The sequence below is a fragment of the Misgurnus anguillicaudatus genome, chromosome 22 (assembly GCF_027580225.2).
Source record: "Misgurnus anguillicaudatus chromosome 22, ASM2758022v2, whole genome shotgun sequence".
Classification (NCBI taxonomy): Eukaryota; Metazoa; Chordata; class Actinopteri; order Cypriniformes; family Cobitidae; genus Misgurnus; species Misgurnus anguillicaudatus.
The window spans coordinates 3590651-3612147 of NC_073358.2; the positions used below are offsets into that span (position 1 = coordinate 3590651).

General features: G+C 35.9%; 1 protein-coding gene across 2 annotated transcripts in view; it reads left to right on the forward strand.

Moving 5' to 3' along the window:
* Nucleotides 1-213: 213 nt before the first annotated feature.
* Nucleotides 214-21497, forward strand: part of drd2b (dopamine receptor D2b) — a 96056-nt gene continuing 74772 nt past the window's right edge. For both annotated transcript variants that reach the window (XM_055200413.2, XM_055200414.2), the window contains exon 1: nucleotides 214-413. The gene's annotated coding sequence lies outside the window, so the exon portion shown is untranslated. The remainder of the gene's footprint in view (nucleotides 414-21497) is intronic.

A 21497-nucleotide genomic window follows, 5' to 3' on the forward strand; every position in this document is an offset into this window, starting at 1 on the left:
CTCCTGGGCTATTTGTATTTGCATTGGGGTAGATTGGTCATTTTGCCATCCGCTTCTATTGAAATCCATTCAACTCCTCCTACTGTACCTGGGCGATGCGCGCGGAGTCTGGCGAGCTGAACTCAGTCGCGCTCTGCTACTGACGGTACCGGAGCAACTGCTATAAACTGCCTTTAAAGTTAGACGTAACATTACAAATCTAACATCAGAGTCGGTCAGTGTTGCTTTACTAAAGTAGATTCAATGGTTTTGCGTTCATTTGGCATCGTGGTAAGTTTGCGCACGCTGACTGAAACGCGTATGGGTAGTTTAATACTGTGGGGAAAAAGGATGATACACATTGGGAAGTTGTGGATATAAACGGAAAGAGGAATCCTGTACAAAGCTCATCGCTACTATCCTATGGCTTGAAGGTAAGATTTATGTTTTTACAGTAAAAAATTCACATTGTGTTCCTCAAACGCGTAATTTAAGTGGTGTGATTTAATACGTGTTTGCCACAGCTTTATTTACGACCTGAAGTTAAAGGCAACATAACTTTTGAATGTGGAACACAGAGAAACTAATGAGTTTTATATTTTAAGTAAAACGACAGCTCGTGGTCTAAGGTGAACAACTTCGTTTTTGGCAAGAAGTGGAGCTTACAGATATTTATGGTGGGTGTTTTTATTAAGCTGAATAAATCACGCGCTAAACGTGTGGATTGGTTTTGTATAGCCTAAAAAACTACTTCATCTTATTTAATAGGACATAATGCTAGACAAAATCCAGGACAAATTTGCCTTTTTATTCAAATTTCGTAAAAACGTAAAACATTTAGGGCATCCTTTGGTAAAAAAAATCTACTTTTGCATCTAAACCGCTGTTATTTAAAGTATATTAATGCCTTGTGTTATAAATCTGGCAACATTAATCCTAGACAATGGACAAATTGAGCTCAATTTGAGAACCAAATATGTGCTACAGTATAAGTAAATCTAGTCACTGGAATAAATGAGCCTTCAAATGTTGTTGAAAAGATTTGAACAGAAATACTGTTGTCCCTGGAAATATACTATTTTATTATTATAATTAATTAATTAATTAAGATATATTACTGTGTAAATATTATTCTTTCATGCTTTTATGCATGTGGAGAAATGAATGGCAAGCGTCTTCCTCCCGGGGCTTCTTGCGTAAAGAGGTGTGGCCTTGAGCTTTTTCTTCTTGACATTTAATGGAGGAAGAGACAGACACCTCAGGCTGTCCTTTTGCTATTTAACTCAGCTTGTTTAAGGGAGAACAGGGGGCAGTGTTTCACAACAACGTTCCCAAAGCACATCTCAACGAACCACTGGCAACAAGAAAGGCACACTTAATGAACCATAATACTGTGGTGACATTTCGTTATATTGATCAAAAGTTGTTAATTGATAGCCATTTCAGCTACAGTAAATGAAATGATAACAGCAGGGCATCAAAAGCAGTCAGCCATGTTTTATATCACAATGCCAGATGCTGAGAACTGACAGCAACATTTAGTTTTTGTGGACATACAGTACTAAAATACTCATTTTATCTGTGATTTTATAAACGACAAGCAATTGCAATGTTTATTACCTAATTTAACATTTACATTGGAGGCAATTACTGTAACGCAAACAAGCAATCATAAAAATGCAGATTTTAGTGTATAATATTATTGCCTGAATGTTGTTTTGGTAACAGATGGTCGAATAAACAGCAAAGCTGAATAGCAGAAAGCTGTGTTTAAGTTGTCTGAAATGTTCCTACAGAACAACAGAACAGAACAGTAAGCAATGGATTTCAATCATTTTGACAACAACTCCCCCATCTCCCACTGTCCACAACAAAATTTAAAGGCCCTCCCCACCAGGGCTGGACTGGGACAAAAATTCGGCCCTGGCATTTTGGCCCAAACCGGCCCACACTACATACACTGCAAAAAATTATTTTCAAGAAAAAATGTTCTTAGTATTTTTGTCTTGTTTTCAATATCTAAAAATTCTTAAATTAAGATGCTTTTTTTTGATGAACAAAATGACCCAAGAAAATAAGTCTAGTTTTTAGACCAAAAATAACACATTTAAGTGATTTTGTGCATAAAACAAGCAAAAAAATCTGCCAATGGGGTAAGCAAAAAAAAATCTTGAAAATGCAAGAAAAAATCAAGAAAAATTTGCTTACCCCATTGGCAGATTTTTTGCTTGTTTTATGCACAAAATCACTTAAATTTAAAATGTTGGTGTAAAAAACTAGACTTATTTTTTGGGTCATTTTGCTTATCAAGAAAAAGCATCTTATTTTAAGATTTTTTTTTATTTTTACTAAAAAAATAAGACAAAAATACTAAGAATTTTTTCTTGAAAATAATTTTTTGCAGTGTATAATTTCAAATACCACCCATCTTTGCACGCCTTTAAATATGTATAGCAATAGCAACTCCAATTCCATAAAAGCACTAAACCCAATTAATAGCAGAAAAGAGTGAGAGTTGACACAACAAACACTTCTAGAATGTGTTATTTATTAATGCAATAAAACTGTATAATCCACACTTATGAATCCTAAAACAAGCTTCATGCAATTGGCAAAATTTGCCATTGAATTGCTGACTTTTTACAAAATACAAGTGCTGCTTACAGTAATATTTAAAACTGATTATTACTTGCAGTACTTACAGAAAAGTATTCACTACATTCACTGAACTAAACTTGTGTGATTACAGTAATAGAGATTTTTAACATTATCTGTCAAGTGTGTTGTTATACAATAAACATATCTTTTTCTGTAAGCAGATTGTTTGATTTTGCTTGAGGAGAAAATATACGTTTTGAAACAGACAATCAACGAAAAATCTACGAATCAGAAACACTCTCGTAGTCACAGAGCAAAGAGTGCAATTATTTTATTGCAGCTTTATCACCATAATTTTGTGTTTTTGACTCAGTTTTATCAAGGGGTATCAATCTAAACTTGTGTTTTGAAAGCAGTTCTGCTTACCGCAGGGACTACACTCACTTCTCTCTCGTCTCTCTCCCTTTCCTCATTGACACTTTGCGTGCTGGTGCTGCCAGTGCCACCACCGTCACCATCATCATCACCAGCGACGCGAGTTGAAGAAAACAGTTGTGTTATTTTAACACATTTTACAGCGTCTGCCTGAAGAGTCTGTTTCTTTTTGTCGCGCAGTTTATCTGCGCCTCCCTTGCATGTTTTTCCATCTCTCTCTCTCTCTATTTTGACACGTGAACTGACCGACGATGCACGCTCGCTTGCACAGAACAAAGCAGTGATTGGGCCAGCTTAATGTCATTCAAAAAAAATAACCAATGGGCTGCTGCTGAGTGGGCCGGTCTATCTAGGGAAAAAAAAGGACAACGACTGGGCTGGTCAGTCATTGGGCCAGCTAAATGTCGCTTAAAAGAAAATAACCAATGGGCTGCTGCTTAAATGTCAGTGGGCCGGTTTGTCTAGAAAAAAAAGACGCTAACTGGGCTGCTCAGACAAAGATAGTATGAGATGTATCGGCCCAAAAAGTACGTCGGCCCACCGGGAAACTGCCCGGTGTGCCAGATGGCCAGTCCGCCCCTGCTCCCCACTCACAATAGGGAAGGTTGGCATAACTAAACATTTATACCTATTTTATAAATATAAGAGGTCGACCCATAGTGGATTTTACAGATACCGATAACTAAGTTAGTCCCTACTTGCCGATAACCGATTAATCGACCGATAGTTTTTTTATAGATACTGGATAAAAAAACAAATATGACAGTAAAAGTGAAAGAGTGCTGAAATGTATTCCAAAAGTAATAAAACAACAGTACTGAACCACAAAAATGTGCTAAATGAAATAAATATATAAATAAAAATATATTAATTATATTAATAAGTATTGAAGTAAATACTTCTGTGAAATACTTCCAGTGTGAAAATTGAAATTAGATGTATATTATATGTCTGTATTGCAGTGATGATAAATAAGAACTGAATTCAGATTTTGATAAGTTGGATATGTTAACATAGCCGACAGCTGCATATAGTTCGCTTTCTATCGTTATTAACTTAAAAATATGGATAAATCATAGATAAAAGTAACCAGCTGGATATAAACTAATGCAAATCGATGCTAATAATCAAGACTTTAAGCATTTAGGTTGGATTTATTTGTGTGTATTTTTGAATTTGAGGTACTACTAATATTATTGTCCTGTCAGCCTTGACAACAATCGTAAGTTCTTGCTGTTTTTTTCTGTTTAACCAGCATCTATTCAACAAAGTAATTACTTCATAATGCAACCCTGTGTCACGAAATTATGTACCTACTGTATAGCCATGTACATTTTTTATTCTTTTCCGCGTTTTTCCGTGACCGTATCACGCATTTCTGTTTACGTGTCATTGTCAAAAATTGGTCACTCGACTGCTTTTTCATATTTTCAAACCATTGTCGTTTCGGTTTAGGGTTAGATTTGGTGTTTGTGTAAGGATGCCACTTTAAGAATTGGAAAATAATTGTATGATTTTTATGTAAATCTAACCTTAAACCAAAGCGATAATGGTAAGAAAATAGGACAAAACAGTTGAGTAATCAATACGTGACAATGACACGTAAACAGAAATGCGTGATACGGTCATGTAAAAACGCGACGAAAAAGAATAAAAAATGTACATAGGTAAGTAATTTTGTGATAGTGGGTTGCATAATGATATGAAGCAACGAATGTACTCAGAAAAACTATTGGCATTGATTTTTTGGAGATAGCTAATTGTTCAACCCAGTATCACGAAATTATGTACCTATAGTCATGTAATTTTGTGAGTGTTTTCAGTGACACGTTTTTCCGCCTTTTTGCGTGAACATGTCATGTATTTCTGTTCATGTGCCACTGTCACGTATTTAAAACATTGTCGCGTTTTTACGTGACCGTATCACGAATTTCTGTTTACGTGTCATTGTCACGTATTGGCATGGCCGCGGGAAGTGGGGGTGCTGCGGGTGCTGCAGCACCCCCTGTTGGCGAGAGGGAGAATTTTTTTTTTTAAGTAAAAATCTTTTGCACAATTTATATATTACTTATGAATATTACTTATGAATATTTTAGGAAATTATTTTTGACACACGTAGGTAATTACGTGTATTTTGGATTTTAATTTCATTACTGTCTGTGCCTACCCATCTCCGTGGCCTCATCCGAGCGCACTTTCTCCGCCTTGCATCTTTTGAGGACATGGGTACGCAGCACCATGACCCAGAAAAGACTCACACTCCTTTCGCTGATGCATTACCACACATAAATTCTGAACTCTCTGGGCATTCGTCCCCTAGCTCACGAGAGATTTTGGACTGTATTATACAACCGGCGCAATGCGCGACGCGAGTGTCTTTTGCTTGAGTAAAGAGCGCGTTGATAAAATGCGCATACAGTATTAACGGGATGACAACCTGGGTTTGCTAATTATGCTACCCGAGACGCAGCAGCACAAAAACGCCTTTTAATATGAAAAATTAAAGGATTAAAATGTAAAAGATAATTATTGGGTCATTAGACATAAATGATGACCGATAAGAGGGCGTAAAGAGCTGCTTAATCTGTAGCTAAGTAAATAAATGTTTTGCTTTAAACAAATGCATCTATTTTTAAATGTTTTTAAAATGCTACCCCACGGATTTATTGTATATAATGACTCTGTACCTGTGGATATGGTGAGATGAGAACGTTTGGAAATTCTTTATCTCTTGTTTGTAACAAATAAAGTATTTTTAGAGTACAAACCTTATAAAGCCTAATATATTCTAAAAATTTAATTATACACCATATATTTCTTTATAAAAGTATAGGCTACAATATCAGAACTCAACCCATTATTATTTTTGTTCAATTTATGAATTATCTATAAGTTTAAAAAAGACAGTAATAGTACTATTTAGTAAAAAAAAAGAACCTTATAAAAATATACTGTATGTTACTGTGAGAATATTTTACCACTGTTAATCGACGTGTGATCCTAACTTAAAAACGAAAGTAAAATGTTCATCCGCCTGGCAGGCGCGGACTATTTAAAAACTATTATAAAGCAGTTGAATGTTGCGTTACAGTATGTTCTAATGAGAAACATATTCCCGAGCAGCTTTCAGCCATGATCACTTTGAGAACTTTTCTTGCAAGCAAGTGGAAAACGTATTTTGAATAACAACACGTTATAAATATGTGCTGCGTGCTTTCCTCTCAATAACATAAACACACAGCAAATATGACAGCGGGGTAAAAAAAATAGAAAGAAAGCATCTCTGATCACAGTGATGTTGTTAGCTCTGTAATTCAGTACTATAAGTCAGGCCACGTTTATTGATACACTTTATACAATATAGCCTATTGCTTTTAAGCAACAAATAGCCTATCATAACTTTCTATAAGCCTACTGTGTAATTGAGACATCAATTTAAGAAATGCATTAAAAGCAGAAAGACGTAGGCTGCGGAAATAGTGGGTTCACTTCAATCCACACCACACCCGACGTTCTTGCTTCTTATTTATTAAATCGAGGCAATTGTTTGATTAAACATTGATTAATATTAAGATACAATTTATACAAAACGAAATTCACTTTAAAGAAAGTCTTTCTAAAAAACAAACCTATGCAGGGCTCGCAAAATCGCTAGCCCGACGTCCCGTTGCACTATGGCGAATTCCTGTCGGGCTACAAAAATGTATCTGCGCCCTGCCCGTCGGGCGGAGGAAAAATATTGTAATGTGTTTGCATTCTCTCAGATTTAGTTAGGTAATAATATTGTATGTAATTCGGCGTCATATTGTCAGTCATTACTATCCTCACTAACAAGTGAAACTGCCAGGAAATGAAGTGAAAGCATAATTAAACCCATTATTCCTTTCGTGTTCACGTCTGATATGCGCGCTCCTCGGCTCCGCTCTTCACGCTACACGAGTAGGCTACCCGCTTGCTCTTGTGCTCATCAAAAAGTGAATTAAATGTTTATTTATTTGTCATTTCGTTTAACCCCAGAGTCTAACATTATTAATTCCCCTTTTCTTTCTTTCTTTCTTTAGTAAGTTAACTTAAATGTGAGAACGAAAATATATTTTTAGTTATTTGCATGAAGAGAATATGATGTTAGATAGAAGCTTAATTTTAAGCATTTAGTGGCCTAATTTATTTGTAATAAACACTTTAATAGGCTATTTAAAAAAGTATTAAGTTTATTGAGTTCATTTATATTTCTAGTCACTGTGTGCAGGTTCTTTTTTTGTAGGCTATGACCTATGACAGCCCAATAACTTTTTTTTACCAAAAAGGCTTAATTAATGGCACGTTGCATGACAATTTAAAGTATCAATAATGTCAAAAATGTGACGTGCAGTTTGTGTGTGTGTGTGTATGCTGTTTAAATTAGTGTTCTCACCAATTCGCTTGTGATTCGTGAAGTTTTGACGAATTTTATAGACTTGTTATAGTTTCTTATTCAAAACTGACACATCCCGACTTAATCCATGCCCACCCATATGTCACGTTCTGCATCCGCCACTGCCGCATGGACATTTAAAATTAGTTAATACTATATGTTGTTATAATATAATATGTTGTATGTTAATATATGTATGTATATCTGAAGTTGTAACGAAAGTAAATCCCCCTGGGATTATTAAAAGTATTTCTGCTTCTGATTAATAGCGCATATATTTATCTGAGAACTGATGATGTCTGTGTGCTTCAGACCCTGGCTGTGTGCACTGAAGTGTATATGACAATAAAGTAATGAAACTCATGTATTTATTTTTAAAATGTATTTTAAATAGGCCTATAGGCTCATAGGTTTTTTGTTAAAAAAAAATTCACAGCACCCCCTGTTCAAAATTACTTCCAGCGGCCCTGCGTATTGGGTACTCAACTGGTTTCTCCTATTTTCCATTATCGCTTTGGTTTAGGGTTAGTTTTACGTAAAATTACATCCTTACCCAAACCCAACTCTAACCCTAATGCCAGGCGACAATTGTTTAAAAATCATAAAATATAAAAAATAAATAATGGAAAAAAGGTCGAAACCAATACTTAAAGCGACACCCTAACGCAAACACCAAATCTAACCCTAAACCGAAGCAACAATAGTTTGAAAATAGGACAAAACAGTTGAGTAAAAAAATACGTGACAGTGACACATAAACAGAAATACCTGACATGTTCACGCAAAAAAGCGGTAAAAACGTGTCAGTGTCACAGAAAACACTCACAAAATTACGTGAATATAGGTACATAATTTCATGATACAGGGTTTAGTTGTTTCACCAATTAAAGGAAAACATCACCGTTTTTCAATATTTTACTGTGTTCTTACCTCAACTTAGACAAATTAATACATACATATCTTATCTATGTCATGAATGTGTTAGCATTTAGCCTGGCCCCATTCATTCATTCGCCGAGGTCGAAGTGCTGCAAACTAAGTGCTCTTCGGCCGTACAATAGTTCAGATTTTTGCAAACATAAAAGTGTTTGGTGGCTTCTAAATTCATCCCTGTTTGGATCCTAAGGAATGAATGGGGCTAGGGTAAATGCTAACACATTCATGACGCGCTATACAAAGATTAAGTGCACGCATTGAAAAAGATAGGCATGTTTTAATTTGTCTAATTTGAGGTAAGAACATAGTAACAAATTAAAAAACGGTGGTGTTTTCCTTTAACTATCGGTGCCGATTAATCGGTCTGCCTCTAATAGAAATATCTTGATTTTTTGTTGTTGTAGCTTATTCTAATGTTTGTTTTGCTTTATTTTAAATACATTTAAATAATCTTGAGGTCCCCATAGAAGTTTGTTGAGGCCCCCTAGTGGACCCGGCTCTCTGATTGAGAAACACTAAAAGGCTATATAAACATAGGGTGCAGTGAGGCATGTGGTGTTGTGTGAGACTACTGACTTATTTACCGCCAACTAAAATTGATATTTGGTTCATTCCCAACTTTTTTATAACTATTTGACCCAAACATGTTTATTTTTGCACAGTACCTACTATTGTACATGTTTGTGATTTTGTTTTATTTAGAGGGCAGGTCAGATGCGTGAGAGGCTATAGACCATAACTAATGGATCACGGCCATGGGGAAACTTAAAAAAAATACTGTCTCTACAATTTGTATGCCTCAGCAGGTGCAGGACCAGCTGTATAGCAGTTCAGACATTGTACAACCTTTTTAAAGAAACACATTTTGAGATATACAGTTCTGGACAAAACATATTCAGAATAAAGTTTTAGGGTTTAGGAACCAACATCTTTTAAAAGGTACAGGACATTTTAAAGTTCTTCACAACTTGGGATATAACAGTGGGCTACCGTACATTGTAAAGATGTTTTGTAATGCAACATAAAATATTTAACATCTAACTGAACAGTTTTTATGCCAAAATTATTATTTAAATTGGCTTACTACATTATCACACCAGTGAGAATAATGTTTCGCTATCAAAAATTTAATTAGGTAAATTTTTACTCCCTCTGTGTTGTTTAATAACTCTAATGTTGTTAAATTTTTAATGCAAAACAAAAGGGAACTTTAAAAAATTTTAACAGCAGTTTCTAGATCACATCTACTGTACCTCCAAAAAGGACCAAAATTACCACAACAAGTCTTTGATAGGCACATGTGAATTCCAATGATGTTTTTGATATAAATGACAGGCACTGTAAAATGTGGCATCAGATTTATCATGCATAGTTATGCTTATGACTACTTTATGTTGCTTAATAAGGGTTAAAAATTACCCAACTAGTAACCCAACTATGTCAGGAATAATTGACGACAGGTCAAAAAACACATTATAAATCGTCCTGTTCTGGTCCTTCATTCTGATTGGTTGAAATGCGCTCTAAGCTGTGATAAAATACCCCGGTAACCCCACGGTTCAGACCGCATGACATAAGTATCACTGTGCCACTGTTTTATGAAAATAAATACCACAGTCTTAATCATATTTTTTATTTTTTTTACAATTGCACAATTAATGGCGACATCTAGATAAATGGGTAACACTTTATTATAATGTTCATTAGTTAACATTAGTTAACTACATTAGTTAACATGAACTAATGATGAACTGCATTGTGCAGCATTTATTAATATTTATTAATGTTCATTTCAACAATTACTAATACTTTATTAAAATTTGGTTAACGTTAGTTAATGCACCGTGAACAACATGAACAAACAATGAACAGCTTTATTTCTATTAACTAACATTAACAAAGATGAATAAATACTGTAACAAATGTATTGCTCATGGTTTGTTCATGTTAGTTAATACAGTAACTAATGTTAACTAATGAACATTATAATAAAGTGTTACCGATAAATGTCAATAAATGTTGAGCCATCTCGTCAATAAAGAGAAAACGTTCCCTGGGGAGTTTCTACCTTAAATCCATATTTCCGCTATTATCCACTAGGTGGGAATCTTACCCAACTTAAACACTGACACATTCACTTATTCACTCAACACTAAAAACACTGTGTAAGTTTTGATCATGGCTCTGAATCTGATCTCTTACAAAAGTTCTTCACAAAAATGGAATTATCTCCGAAAAAAAATTTGAGAGGTGATAAGAGAACAAATTAAGGTAGGATGAAACAGGTTTTTTTTTTAAATCGGGGGTCTGTTCTTTCATTTCATATATTTTATGTTTATTTAAAGAAGATAATTTTTCTGGAAGGCATTAAACTAAAACTGGGTGGCAATTTAAAATAAATGTTGAATGGGAAAGAGTTAAGCATGCTTCCAATCATATTTGATCATCACTTCAACAGTTGCACGATATAAATGTTAATGTATAAATTAGATGAATGTTGATTTATGAAAATAAACACCACAATCTTTAATCATACTTTGTTTGGCGGAAGAGTAATTTTTGTACTTATATAATTACATCTTATTTATGTTTTACTTCAAGAAATCCTATATGCATATGAAGTAATTGTTTTATAAAAGCAATAAGCCCTGCGAAGCAGTGGTGTTACAGTGCATTTTATAACAGCTAAGGGGGCTTCGAGTCGTGCCTAACAACACCCCTTATATATGTTATAAAATGCACTGGTTACTAGGGCTGGCCAAAAAAAATTAGATTTCTTGATTAATCGTTTTTTATAACGTGGTCGATTCAGAATCAATTCTCAAAGAGCAGAATCGATTTTTTTTTAGATTTTTTCTGCAAACATTTAACGTAAGATTAAAGTTAATCAAAATAGTCTTCTTCACTAGATGTCCCCCTTTTTTTTGCCTTGCGCGATGTTACCAAGGAGCCTGTCATTCATTCATTCAGTGCTTAAAATGGCAGTTTTAGGTGCTTCATCGACGTATATGCCACCTTCACATAAAACGTCAGAGGTATGGAAGCATTTTAGATTTCGCAAGCAAGACGAAAACGATAGTGTTGTGGCTTTTAATTTTTTTATTAATTACCCACTTGTAAACTTATGTTCACTGTTATTCTTTAGTATTTGTATTAAATCTATATTCATTGAGTTGAATCGAGAATCGAGTATAAAAACCGGCCTGAGAGCCGGAATCGAAAATTGAATTGAGAATCGAAATCGAATCGACTCGATAGCCTGTGAATCGAAATTGAATCGATCTGGAACATCTGAATCGATACCCAGCCCTACTGGTAACCCACTGCTTCGCGGGGCTTATTGCTTTATTATTTTCCATATATCGTATATTTTTGTAGCTCTAGATAGTTTGTCTTCACTGATATTGTACAAAACTCATCGATTTGAAAAGTGCTGTGTTCCTGATTGGCCAGCTAATCTGTACGTTGTAATTGGCCTGAATACCTCTGATGTCAGCCGGAAATGTGAAGCTCCTTACCATGTTTGATAGATTCGGTCACAATGCAATGCTAACAGGAGTTAACTTACAGGCTGGATGTAATTTACTTGGTCTACTAATAAGTCATTAGGAAAACAATAATGCATTCATTTTCTTGTCTCCATGTTTTTTAATAACACACATTCGGGCCCAGAATAAATAAGTCTTGTCTTTGGCCTTTAAATTTAGCAGGCTGTACAAAATTGTTACTGTTCCCCATAGAGAGACAGACAGACAGAATTACAGTAGTGTCAAATGTTTAAATAAAAATTCTAAATCAATGTGGGCTTCATTCCCACATACAGTAATCATTTGTTTCAGTATTTTCATGGCAGGACACGTCTTGCTTGGCCCTCGAGGTTTGGAAAGACGACTTCCTATATGGCAAATAGGCAGTAGCTGCTCAAGACATGGTTGTTAGGATACAGCATTGGCTCACAGTCCTAATGAGCTCATCTGAGGCTTGTTATAGCGCTTCTCTGCTGCTGCTCTCCAAGCAGAAGATGTTCTAGAGTTTCCCTAATGGTTGCTTCGGAATGAGTGAGTGCTGAAACAGACAGAACTGGAACACTGGAAAAATGTGGGTTTGACACACGCCAGTAACTGCATCGATGTTAGTTGCATAGTGGATATCCGGTATTGCTGTGTGTTTTTGTTTATTTATTTAGATTAGGTAAAGTCGCACCTCATCATGTGTTCCATTAAACCTTTAATAACCCGAGGTTACATAGATTTTATCCATAATTGAAATGCCCAATAAGTAATTGTTAGGGCTGTGACGGTGGCAGTATTTTACCACAGCGGTGGTAATGGTTATAGAATGTGTGTGTGTGTGTGTGTGTGTGTGGGCGCGCACTCATGCATGCACGTTTGTGCACGTGTGCACTGATGCATATAGGCTTATATATATTGCATACATATATTTTGAAATATAAAAATGTAAACTAGGATCAGATATTAGTCCAGATAATTTACTCACCACCATGTCATCCAAAATGTTGTCGTCTTTTTTTGTTCAGTCGAAGAAATTATGTTTATTGAGGAAAACATTATAGTATTTTTCTCATTTTAATGGACTTTAATGGACCTCAACACTTAACAGTTTTAATGCAGTTTAAAATTGCAGTTTCTCTAGGACTCTAAATGATCTCAAACGAGGTATAAGGGTCTTATCTAGCAAACCGAATGTCATTTTTGACAAGAAAAAAATATGCACTTTTAAACCACAACTTCTTGTCTTCCTCCAGTCCTGTGATGCGCTAGCGCGACCTCACGTAATACGTTATCAATGTCAAAAGGTCACAGATGACGTATGCGAAACTCCGCCCCAGTGTTTACAAGTGTGGAGAAAGAGGACCCTTCCGACACTGTTGTATGTGGAATGATACTAATTAATGTCTTTGTGTCAGTTTATTGTTTAAAATGGTCCACAAATGTGCGTTTCATATATGTAACACGTGACCTTTCCACGTCATTATGCAATTATGTGAGGTTGCGCTGGCGCGTCACTGGACCGGAGGGAGACGAGAAGTTGTGGATTAAAAGTGCATATCGTCACTGTCGGATGAAAACCACATATGTCCATTTTGCAGATTTTGAGATTTTTCTACGGATTGAATGTCCAGGTTCATTTCCGTATACAGTATGCTTCACGTATCTATAGGGCCCTATAAAATCCGTTTTATTTTTTCCCAAATTCCGTTTTATTTTTTCCCAAATTCCGTTTTCTCCGTTTTAATTTTTGCAAATTCCGTTTTATCCGTTTTAATTTTTGGCAATAATATTTTTTACCCTTTACTTTTATTTTAGTCATAAAAAGAGTGTGCCTTTAATGTTTAAAATGTAAATGATTTGGGGAAAAACTGGATAACAGGATTACTTAATGACTATAAAAGATTCATTTACACACGCACATACACACGCACACGCACGCGCGCACACACACAACTCAATTCAATGCATTGTTTAGTGTTGTTGCAGGAGGCTACAACAAGGTGTCAAAGCACTGGTGCCTTCAGAAGTGCCTTAAACACATCAATCCAGCGGAACGCGATCCATATTTTATACACAATCGCTTGAAATGCATATAACTTTACAAACAAACACAGGATAGTGATCTGACTTAGGACAGCATGAGCACGCAGCTCTTTGCACGTGCGAGCGAAAGAGAGACAGAGAGCAGCGCCATGATGCGGATGATTATATTTTAAATGCGAGGGATAGTTAGTTTGCCTCAGCTCGCTTGAAATGCATAAAACTGAACAAATACATGAGGATTTGTGTTCGCACTTCGGACAGATGCGTGAGCGTGTGCACGTGAGAGAGGTACAGTGAGAAAGACGTGGATGAGAGAGTGCATGTATCTTTGCGCTCACCGTGAACAGAGTGTTGACAAAACTTCCAAAATAACAGTTCTCAGGACACATAAATGTCATGTGAGACCTGCTCGGAACTAAGTGCTTAGCATCAAATTTCTTAATTTTTTCGCTGGCGAAAGCAGAGTCGTGGAGAGCCGCTTCGCCATGGTTTCAGTGCTTTGGAGGGGGGCTGAAATGACGGGAGGGGGCGTGTCGCCCAGATTTACTTTCCCCGGTCTGCATTTCCCCCAGACATACGTTCGTCTCCCACACAAAAACATAATTTTATTCAAAATATGTAAAATTCCGCAAAATTCCGCGTTATTACTAGATTCCGTGTTAATTAGCCAATTCCGCGATTCCGTCCGCGATTCCGTGATCGCGGAAATTATAGGGCCCTATATCTAAATGGCCAATGAAAAGTTGTGAAATCATGTCATCTGATTTTCACGTATATCCATTTGGTGTCAAAGCTGTCAAACTGCGGAATAGGGCTGTGCCAATACATTGCGTTCCCCATTAAAAAGACCTGCTTGAAATCGATACTGAATCACAAGGCTCCGATTCTGTGGTTCATGCACAGCTTGTGCGTGTACTACGGCTCTGTGATCAGTAGGAAGTCCTTATTGATCTAAAATCACTATGAGTTTGAGTCGTTTATAATGTGCATTTAAAAAAGCAACACTCGCCAAACACAATAATTCAAAATATTTTTATTATCATGAAAATACCTGAAACAATCTGAAGAAGAGCGATATAAATATTCCTTTAGACATTTCCTGGCATAGCGTTTGTAATCCTACTTCTTCTTTGGCACAAATGGCGTTTCTACACGAGAGCGCCCCCTGGCTTTTGGATGTAGCGGCATTTAACCGTAATTCATTCAAATTCATTAATTGAGAAAACGCGCATTTGCCCGATTAATCAGCACAGCCCTACTGCGGAAGCATCTCGCCGGTCTCGTAAAGTTTAATCGAAGCTCAGCACTGGATAGCCGAATAAACATAGCCTGGTGATACAATGACTTTCCTTCATCGAGCTAAACGTTTCCCCCCTGACGCCAGACGTACATCTAGGAGTGACAAAATTACGGTAGGACTGTTGCAAACAAAGTATCTGTCTAGCATAGGTATTATTTACGCTGGGAACATCCCACCACTTTTTGAAAGCACTTTTCATGTTCTGAAAAATCAAGCAATGCTTAAGACTGGTTTTGTGGTCTAGTGTCACATATGTTGCGTTGTATGCTTAAAGTGTGTTTTCTTTTACATATGTAATGAAATTCATTGTAATCATTGACTAAACGCGCTGCTGTTTTCTATGGTATGGTGCTTTGGCATTGTTCGGTTGAGCTGGTGTGGCAGGAACTGTTGAGGGTTTTATGCTGTGTATTTTCTTGTTGTTGACTGGCCTACGCTACTGTATGCCCATTTTTGATGTGCCGTTATTCAATATTTTTCCCATCCTGCAGTATTTTTTTAATCTTTTGTCCCCACCACTTTTCAACACAAACTGACGGCCCTGCTGTCTAGCATTACCATGTCAGTGTATTGATTCATTTTCCCTTCATGGTTAGCGAGAGACATTTAATAAATTTATAATTTATATTAATTAAACTAAGTGTATTTAACTAAGACGTAGGCTATTTAATAAACTGAGTGTATTAATCTGTCAATATAAAACGCGACTTGGCCATTCTAATTAATGATCGGAAGAACGCGTATCGACCACCGTTACTGTAAAATATGCACGTATGTCCATTTAAACTCAATTTTGGTCAAATGTGGATTATATCATTACACTGGCAAGAATATGGTTACATGTGAAGATGCCGTACCAAGTATGACAACGCTACATTCAACTGCTTGAAATACAGTGTTTTGTTTTCACTTCCTGAAAAGTAACCGTTTTGGACATACGTGAGTTTCATAGGGCAGCGCCGATATTTTTTTATTTTTTTCCAAAAATCACTAGATAAAACCCTTAGGCCTCGCTTTATGATCGTTTAGAGTCCTTTGAAGCTGTGTTGAAACTGCAATTTTAAACTGCATTAAAACTGTTAAAGGACATGTTGGGTATTTTACACTTAAAGCCCTGTTTTCAGATTGTTTATGATGAAATTCAACTTTCGTTTACAAAGACGTGAAACTCACCGAGTGGTCGGGGGTGTTCACTGGTGTGCTCACACGGAAGTCGCTGCAAAAGACGCATTTCAACAGGTGTTTTAGCATTCGTTGTTAACTTGTGGACCTATTTTTCCAAACGCCTCACACCCGTACATTCTTCCGCTGAGAGCTTGAATAATAGACACTCCAGCCCAGGTGGTGGCGCTAATCCGCCATTGCCCATTGCAAGAATAAAACAACGTTCCCGGCGCGGAGTAATACCGTACCTCACAGCACATCTAATACAAGTCAATGGAGTTGGACAAAAACTACGATAAAAACTGTTGGAATGCGTATTTTGCAGCGATTTTTGTGTGAGCATACCAGTGAACACCCCTGACCACTCAGTGAGTTTCACGTCTTTGTAAACAAAAGTTTAATGCATTTTAGGAAGGATTGTTCGAGTGCACCTATACACCCATTGTAGAGGTGGGAGGTGAAACACAAACACCCGAAAATTCTCGGGGCAGCCGCATATGTCGAAAATTCAGTCAAAACTGTTCTATTTCATCATAAACAATCTGAAAACAGGGCTTTAAGTGTAAAATACCGAACTTGTCCTTTAAGTGTTGGGGTCCATTAAAGTCCATTAAAATGAGAAAAATCCTGGTATGTTTTCCTCAAACGTTTTCTTGACTGGACAAAGAAAGACATCAACATTTTGGATGACATGGTGGTGAGTAAATTATCTGGATTTTTTTTAAAGAAAATGGACTAATCCTTTAACAAATGTGCGTGCTCATAGGCGCCGGTTTCTTTCAGAATTTCTGATTATTCACAGCTATATAAATGGTTAATATTACTGAGATATTGGCTGTCTATTAATACTTAAAAAGCACATATTAACTCTTTCACAGCCAGAATTTTTTTTAAAAAGTTGCCAGCCAGCAGCAGCGTTTTTCATGATTTTCACCAAAGTTTAATGCCTTCAAGAAAATGTTCTTCTTCAAATATATAAACATACAATATACCAAATGAAAAAACAGACCCTCTGCTTTCAAACAAACAAACAAAAAAAAACGTTTCATCCTGCCTTAAGTGGTTCTTTTGTAATCAGCTTTTGAATATGGGTAGGTTTCTGCAAAATCACCACATTTTGAGCAAAAAGCAGAGATAATTCCATTTTTGTTACGGACTTTTCATAGAGATCCCATTCAGAGCGATCTTTAAAACAAACACGGACATGCAGTCGCTTGCCCTAGGGCAATACTTCCGGGGTTAAAAAGTTGCGGAAGGGCGCCCCCGGGGGGATAATAGCGGTATTGCGGAAAGACGGAAAATCTTGTCATTGGGGGGGACGCGTTTTCTTTTAATTGACGAGATATCTCGTCAATGGCGGTGAAAGAGTTAATACCTGATTCTGCAAAACCTTATCCTACCCAATTCCTACCAATACTTACACTTAACAACTAATTTACTAAGTATTAACCCTCTGGGGTCGGACCCTTTTTGGACACAGTCAGAGGTTCTGACATGCTCTCACATTTGGTCTTTTTTCAGTTGCTTTAAAACACATTAATGGCTAATATCACATAACACTGTATTCAGCACAAACTGTGCTATATTAATATTTAAGATAAATGTATGTACATGTTTGTATTTTTAAGTAAATGATGTTTATGCGTGGTTAATAAAAAAAAGAAAACAAAAAGTTGCTGAAATAAGGCCAAGGAACACATCCTAAACATTTGTTAACAAGCAAAAAAGTTATCTACTCTTGTAGAGTAGAGAATTTGCTACAAAAAGATGTAAAAACCATTTAACCCACTCATTCACGTGAAAAAATACATTGATTTAACTTTTGTAAGACACTTTTTGCTGTGTAAAGGCAATATGCATGGGAGGGTCAATGGTCATGAATATTGATGTGTTTTACACCTGAGGAGACCCAACCCCCTAATGGCTCAGTGAGGAATGTTGGGACAAAAGAACTGACTGTGGGGAGACTTAAAGAGAAAAACTTTTGCTTGAGATTTAAAGAGAAAAACTTTTGCTTGTAGTTAAAAAAAAATAGGTTAAAATAAAGTACAAAAGGCCTTTTTAGTAAAATAAAAGTCTTACAGGGTTGCAAAAAATGCTAACAACATGAACAATACAATAGATTTAAGAAGCTTTATTGTAATTATAAATAAAGAAGGTTAATTGTAATTATAAATAATAAAGTAACAATATGTATACATGTAACAATATTCTATATGACCAGTACAATATGGCTCTAATTAAAAGAAAATGATTCTAAATGTCAGCTGTGAAAGTTTGGTGTGCATCTAAAAATACTTCCAAATATAAAAAATAAGGTATACATTTGTAAACCATCACACACTGTAACTCTTTGGGAATGGAGTTAAATGTTGTCGTGCCATTGTTCAAAACGTGCGAGTACCAGACGAAGTTGGTGTTGCAGACACATTCCTGAAAACATATCTTAATTAATATCATGTATTTTCAAAGTACAAAGCAACACATCAGTATTACTAATATTGAGAACTTTTTTTAATAATTAATAGGGGTGACCCCGAATAGTTGAAGATTCGATGCATCGGAGAAGCCGGATTCGACTACCAATCTCACAGTCGAATCGTTGCAGATGTGTTATGAAATGAGGATCATTCAATTTTGGCCGTATATGGGTGCACACATTATCTGATTTCGCACATAACAGCTTTCTCCCAATATATTGATATACAGCATATTATTATAATGCTGCCAATAATATGTGATGTAGCAGCTAAGGTACAGCTTAAGGTACAACTTAAGAACGACGTAGCGTTAAGGTAGTTTCGGAGAACGCACCCCAGGTCTTTCTGTATCTAAAGTGAATACAGAGATGATCAAAGTCAAAGCAAGCAAGCAGGTATTTCTGTGCTAAACAATAACGCGGAGTGTCTATAAAATCATTAATTTCAGTGTTTTTCTTGTTATAAATTAACGTTTAAGGAATTGTATACATTATAGCTTATAGTTTTTATCATTTACAGTAACAATCACAAATTATTTGTCATTTGTCTTTTTTTGGTCATGGCTTTGACGCGCTTAATCTCCGAATTAAATAAAAATACTAAATTGTAGCCGGGGTTTCCAAGGCAGGATCACCTTTGTTATTTTTTAGGTTTAGTTCTCAAAATGTTTTTTTGTGTGATGTTCTGTAGATCGTGGCATAAAAATGTTATGAGGAATAATTAAACAAATTTTGCCTTACATTTTACCTTAAAAAATATATATATAAATTGTATCACTTTATTTATTTCGGGTTCGTTTCTGCATGCCCCCGTGCGAGTAAATGATGATGAAGCCACGTTACTAAAAAAAAATTAAAAACATTATTTGTATCATGTATTTTCGGAAAATACAGATATGTTTATATATATACATCTTGTATTTTCCAAATTACTACGCAAAACATCAGTAAAAGTCTACTAATAAAACAGAAAAGCCCGCAAATGTGACTTACCCTGTATGAATGTCCGTCGCATTTCTGCAAATGCCTGCTGAAGAGGAGAGTGATGCTGCCACATTCCTACAAAAGTTTTTAATAATTAATATAATGTATTCTCCACAGTAACAAACTTATAAAGCAATACTAAGGCGGTAAAGCATAGTTGAGATAAGATAATTGGGTACATAGATGCGGTATATCTTTGTTAACGGGCCATTACCGGACATATTTATGGCTAAATTTACAAATCTCCGGACACATTTACAGCACATCGATACTACATCGATACATTTACACCCGAACAGATAGTCGCGTAAACAAGACTTGTTGAGGCATAAACACTAGTCAAAATATATTCTAAATAGTGATATTGTTTTATGACATATTGAATATTTACACCATACAATCATACTGTTTAACGCATGACATATCTTCGGGCTCATTTACAGCACAATGTTACACCCGAGCAAATAAAGAAGGCTTATTGATAAGTCGGCATGGACACTATAGTTATAGTAGTGATATTGCTTTATAACATTCACATTACACTTATCAGCATACGGTTTAATGTAAGAACTATAATTTTAATGTTAATACAAATTGCCAATTACGAGACGTTTTTTATAAAGTCATTATGAATATCTGCTTGCAAACAGTCAGTATACAGTATATAAAAGTTACACAACATTTCAACAAATGTAGGTAAAACTTACTCTTCAGAAATTATATCCTCAGCTGGATCAAGTCGCTCTTCAAAATACAAACGTTCATCGTCGGAGTCCTGCTCTTCGTCTGAAGAAACAGTGAACTCTTCCTCGCTGTCCAGGAGCATAGAGCTTCCTCACCTGTAAAGTGTGTCATCTTCCGAACGCGTTGATAAGTGGATGAAACTGTCAAAACTCGCTGCTTCTTAAAGCATTGTTTGTGGGCGTTGATCTTGTTTGCATAGCCCGCATCAGGTAATTTCCATATGAATGGCGCGCACACGGTAGGTGGGATCACATTAGTGCTAATGAGGTCGAGACAGAAAAACTGTACCTCTCTTTACTTACATGTCGATTACACAAACAGACAATGAGTTCTTCAGATTTTAATTACATCATGTAAAAGTAGACATTTCAGGCTTTCTTTAGACATATGTATCATGTTCGTGTGACAAGTATTGGCGGAGTTATCAGTTCATGTTTGAAACGTGTTTGAGGAAAATGGTCAAGGAGACAGAGATGTCGAAATGCACTCCCTGTATATTTTCTTTATTTGCCAAAAGCACACAGTTTTGTTGTTATTATGAAGGCACTCACATTAAAGTAGAGACTTCACAGTTTCGAATGATGTATTACATGTATGTGTATGATTATGAATGACGGAGTATTTTAAGTGGATGTCACAGGAAACAGGAAAAAATGTGTCAAAACGCGGCCCCGCGTTTTTGGACCCCAGGGGGTTAATAAGCAGTAATTAGGTGTATATTGATGCAAAAGTAGTTAATAGTTAGTTAAAAATAGTTAAGGTTAAAAAGTGTGACCAGAATAATTTATGTTCTTTTATATGATTTATTCAAGCCGTGTTAAGCCTCTCTTTGTATTATTTACTAAATAGAATTCAGAAAATAATTAGTAATAAGTAATTAAATACTTTTCGGAGAGAGTAATTTGTACA